Raw genomic sequence first — 5,763 nt, forward strand, 5'->3', positions numbered from 1 at the left:
TCCATCTTAAGAAACTAGATAATTAGTTAAAACCAAATGTAATCATTATGAAGGAATCAATTAAATAAAAGCAGAAACTAATGTAATACCAATCAAACAAATCAGTAAAAACTGAGGAAATCAAAAGTGGTTTCTTGAAGAAGATCAGTTAAGTTGACAATCATCTAAATAGATGGGTTAGAAAAGAAGAGGAAAAATAATATACCAATATTAATTAAGAATGAGAGAACTAAATTTTACCCTTGAAACTAATAGTACACTATATGTTAACTAAATTAACTTCAAATAAAATTAAATTAAAAGAATGAGAGAGCTAGTACAGATCCCATAGACACTGAAAAGATAATAACCAAATACAGTAAACATATGTCTATAAATTTGACAATATGAACTATACATTGATATTCCTCATGACCATCTACACAAAGTGTTAAAAAAATTTTATTAGATATAATCCACAAAATATACAAAACTAATATGTCTCAACTAAGTATAACTTATAACTGAAAGGTATAGTTGGCTTGACATTCTAAGATCAACCAGTATATTACTCATTGTATTAAGCTATGAAAAAAGGAATGTCATATAAGCAGTTTAATAGATGCAGGTAAGTCATTTAATAAAATGACATATCCTTTTTTTATGAAAGAAAATAACTCACTGCAAACAGGAAACAAAAGGAAACTTCTTCAGATAAAAAACATGTATGTCAAACTTACAACTAGCATCATATTAACAGTGAAAGTTGGATGTGTGTCCCTAATATAAGGGACAAACAAGGATGACTGCGTTCATAACTTCCACTGAACACTGTTCTGGAGGTTGGAAGCAATTCAATAAGAATATAATATAATATTAAATGAGATTAATTAAGTAAAATAAAATAAATAGTACAGTAAAAATAAAATACATCCAGATTTTCGAGGAAGATTAAAACTCTTGTTACTTGAAGACAACATAATCCTCCACATAGAAAATTCTAAGTAATGGATCAAAAAGCTTCCAGAATTAGTAAAGATGCAGAATGAATTTATCATAACAAAAAACAATTGTAAATTGAAATTGAAAACAATACTGTTTAAAATACTATAAGTACATGAAATAAAGACTACTTTAACAAATTATGCATAAAACCTACAAACTGAAAACTACAAAACATTACTGAAAATCAAATAACTTAAATAAATGGAGAGACTCTCATGATCATGATTTGGAATACTCAATATTAGTTCTTTCCAACTCTACAGAGTCCATGGGTGGGAAAATGATTAAAAATCCTTGAAATTGTTTTACTTTATAAAAATTGACAAGCTTATTCTAAAAACTCTATGGAAAATCAAAGACTTAATATCCAGAACAATTTTGAAAATTATAAGCAAAAATGAAAGAGTTACAGTATTTTATTCAAGACTTAAGGGACAACTACAGTTAGCTAGACATCATGGTATTAGCATAAATGAATATTAGGTCATTGGAATAGCATAGAGAATTCCAAAATAGACTCTAACATATACAATCATTTGATTTTTTTAAGCCGCAAAATATTTTACTTATTTTTTAAAAAAGCTTATTTTCAAAGAAAACAAAAAGACAACCAAGCCAGCACTCAGATCTGAAAGATCTATGTAAACCAGCAGAAGAAACTGACTTCACTGATGGCACCCACAGCAACTAACTCCTAGCAGGGAAGAGATCAAGCACAGTTGTTAGGTTCTGGAAGATGCACTGCTTGAAGAAAGGTTACCGTTTCCATTGAGGTTAGCATAGAGCATGAAATCAGCCATAATACCTGGCTTGCTAAAATGTACCTAGAGGTCCCTGGAGGGCAGGGAAGGTTTGGGAGAAGGGTGTGAGCCTTTGGAATGCTCAGGTCTGTGTTCGCACTCTGCCCTTGGAATGACCCAAAGCTTTCTTAGCCCAAACAGCCACCATGTGATCTAAAAGATATATGTGTTGTCCCTCAGGCTATGTTTAGTAGAACATGCAGATTAGCTTATCATATCTTTCCCTTAAACAGACTCTCCTAGTTTCAGTAAGACCCCTTGTCACACATCAGGAGCTTGAGAACAGTGATTAGGATTTTTTATTATCTTGAAGGACCAATAAAAGCAGGAGCAAAGAAGAGCAAAGGGTCTTCGCCTTTGAGCGTTGACCCCCTTGCCTTCTCTTCTCTTTCACGGGAAAGTTTGGAGTAATCTTTCATCAGTCAGTACAGGGACTTCTGACCATTCCTGGCACATCCCCCCATCCCTAACCCTTTGAGGAAGAAGGAGGGCCACAGTTCTAACAAGGAGCTACCAGCCTCTGCTTCCAGATACATGCCCAAACCTACTCTGGGGAGACATGCTAGAGTTCTTGTCCCTGATCCCCAGTACCTATGTGGCTGAGGCAATGTCAAATTCCAGCACCAGGTCCCGATTGAATGACACAAAGGAGCATCTGAGGCAGCTGAAGTCTGGTGTGGAGGGTGGCAAGTAGATCTGCACCCCAGTGAAGATGTCCAGTAGCACTTTTGCTTGGCCCTGGGATCTCATCGGAAGCCTTCTTCTCTCCCACTTTCACAGAGGAAGGTTATGCTGTCAGCTTGTTGCCGCCTTTGCTATTGCAGCTACTCAGTCTCCCTCCTGCCTTCTTGGCACTGGTAGAGGGCTGCTTTGGGGACCCTTGCAAGATCCAACAGGCTCCAAGGTACCCTTATTCACTTCACTGCTGCCCCGTGTAGTGGCATTCCCCTCCTTTCCACCTGCCACAGTGAATCTGGCCCTGTCCTTGGACAGTGGCTATAGTTCCTTGAGTTGGGGCAGGTTAGTAGCAGACTTCCTATCATCATGGACCTGGGTACTATTAGGAAATAAGATGGAGATCCCATCATCTCTGTGAGCCTCAGATTTGGAGGATTTAGTCCCTGTGATCTTCCACATGGCAGCTTTCTTTGAGTCTGGGACAATGAGTCAGGGTAACAGATCTTATTGATTTTCAGCCAGTGAGGTATCTTTCTGGGATCCTTGCTGATCTTCACCATATTCAGTTTCTTCTCCAAGGGGCAAGTGTTGTGTGATCATGGCCTCCTGCATACTTGGTGACTGTGCATCACTTCTGGCCACTTGGGTCATAGCAGCCCATGAGGAAGATGGATATCATGCTGCCTTTAGTCCCATGTCTATAGAAGGGCCCAAGGCCCCTGGGTCAGTTGTGTCAGCCATGGCCCACTCATTTATATAGTCTTTGTTTACTTTCATCCAGTGTTGCTTTCCAGGCTCATAGGTATCTTTTACATCCTTCAGCTCTAGCCCTTCTGACCATCCTGAGATCACCAAGTTTATCATGTTAACCAAGTCTGAAGCTTTAGTGACTTGCTTCATTCCTGAGAACAAAATCAGTTGGGAATTTCAAGCCTGTTATCATGAAGAAACTTTGCTGCTCACACAGAGGCCTGTCCATCAAGCTGACATTGAAATAGATGCAATCAAAAAAGAGGCAGAAATTAGCATCCTGGAAGGCAGCTTTCTGGTGTACTCCCCAAGTCTCAAAGGGCAGTGGTTTGGCTGTCTTAGTGTCATTCAGGAGGACCTTAGAGTCCAATATCATGCTGTGGCCCCCACAGAAAGTCTGGAGGATGTAGTCCTTAAGGTGGGCCACCTTAGGAAGCAGGAAGGGCTTGAGTGTGTGGCTGAAGTAGCTGAAGTGGTTCCTGTTCTTATGCACCTAAACTTGATCCCCACTATACTTGATCTCAGAGAACAAGCTATTAGGACACTTCTTCATGGCATGTTTGATGGACTTGTAGGCCACAGCCAGCATGAGCTGTACTGGCATCATCAGTGAAGCCTGGTTGCTTAGAGCTCATCTCTGACCTAGCTCCTCCGCTCTTCCTCCACTCTTGCTCATTGAAGAAAACCCCCTCCACCAGGTCCTGCAGGTTTCACAAGGCTTTGAAGGCTTTATAGGCTTTGGGACTAAGGGTGTCTAACATGTGTTTTGCACCTGAGTTCATCTTCAGATCATATTTAACCAACCTGATGATGTACTTAAGGTCATTGCCTGGACACCTGGAGGCAATGTCCTACAGAGTCTGTTGCTGCTCATCTTCCTTGGTGAGCTTGGAGAGTTGAAGGAGGAATTCATTTCTTGGGTGGTAAGGAGGTTCTTGGTAACTGAGTGGAAAGACTTTCTCTGCTCAGAAAATAAAACTCTGTCTCTGACACTTCACCGTGCTCTAGGTCTCATGCCATATCATCTGGGTTGCAGTTAAGAATGTGACTGAAAAACTTCACAATCTACTTATTATTCAAGTTGTATAATAATACCTGGCAACTGCAGCTTCACTGTTAGGTACACATCACTGTGGTAACTATCTCTTGCTCAGCTTTTCCAAAGGAAGTCCTGGATGATCTGGGTCTTTGTGTTGTAGCCAGGATTTTCATCCACCATGGCACATAACTTCGAAAGCTCACATAGCGGGCAATACTTACACTTGGGGACACATTTGGAGAGGAGAAACTTGCCTTAAGTGTCTGGCTTGAGCAGGCTTCCCCAAAGTTTTTGGGCTTGACTGAAAAGCCAGAAAATTTCTGGGGATTGGTGTTGGTGACAAATGAAATATCTTTCACTGGAGATGTCACCTGGCCAGTGGCTATTAGCTTAGCTTGGACAATGGCTTTCTTCTTTAGTGTGCTATTGCCTTAGAAGATAGATCTGCAATGTGCTGGATTATCTGTTCCTTCTCATTATCTTCTAGCTCTTCCCAGCTTTCCAGCTCTATGTGGTCTTCAATATCTTTTGTGGTGGCCTGGGCCCATTTCAGTTTCTCAAACGTGCATTTAATATGATACCATTCTCTCATATCACCCCTGGACCCTGAGAAGGGATGGGCACTACTTTGCTGATGGGTATACACTCTTCACAATCTTTTCATTGCCTTTTTTTTTTTTTTTTTGCAACTAGCCATGCCACGCTAGGCACAGTCCACATAGAACCATTCCTTAGCTATCTCAAAGGAGCCACTGCAGAATTCTACCTGTGACCTGGCAAGAAAACAAGGCAGGTGAAGCATGGTCTTAGATTACTTTCCTGGAGGAGAGAACAAGCTTTTTTTTTTTTCTGGAGTATGTAGTTCCCATGAAGCAGATCTGTTTCTGACCAATGGCTGAACTGTTTTATGTCAGGCCAATGATGCTGTTCTTGGAATGGGCACAGTTCTTTTGAGCTGAGTGTGTAGATGTTTGGTGGGAAGGGGCTCTTGAAAGCCAAAGTTATACAATGCATGGAATGACTGGGAAAATTAAAATGATGTGCATGGATAAGCTGATGGGGGAGACTTGGAACTCCTTGCCTTCTCCCTTCTGGTGTACACCACAGGCCCAGACCAGGCACCCTTGGGCTGTGCATGCCATATTGGCTTGTCTACAGTCATATGATTTTGATAATGGGGGTAAGGCAATTCAAAGAGGAAATGATAATTTTCCATGAAATGGTGCTGGATAGAAAAATGAAAAAAAAAAAAAAAAAGAGAGAGAGAGGGCGCTAGAGAAAATGACTCTTACCTCAGACTAAATGTATAATGTGGATCACAGATCTAAATGTAAGAGCTAAATGACATTGAGTTTGGTAAGATTCTTAAGTGAGAGATGAAAAGCATGTGCCATAAAAATAATCCATTTCCATCAAAATGAAATAATGTTTTTATAAACATTTTTTTATTTTTTATAAACATATAATATATTTTCATCCCCAGGGGTACAGGTCTGTGAATCGACAGGTTTA

At 40.0% G+C, this 5,763-nt stretch overlaps 1 pseudogene; it reads right to left on the reverse strand.

The window, feature by feature from the left end:
• Positions 1-2,283: 2,283 nt before the first annotated feature.
• On the reverse strand, positions 2,284-5,388 carry LOC132010562 (DNA ligase 3-like; annotated as a pseudogene).
• Positions 5,389-5,763: the final 375 nt, after the last annotated feature.

The sequence above is a fragment of the Mustela nigripes genome, chromosome 2 (assembly GCF_022355385.1).
Source record: "Mustela nigripes isolate SB6536 chromosome 2, MUSNIG.SB6536, whole genome shotgun sequence".
NCBI classification, from domain to species: domain Eukaryota; kingdom Metazoa; phylum Chordata; class Mammalia; order Carnivora; family Mustelidae; genus Mustela; species Mustela nigripes.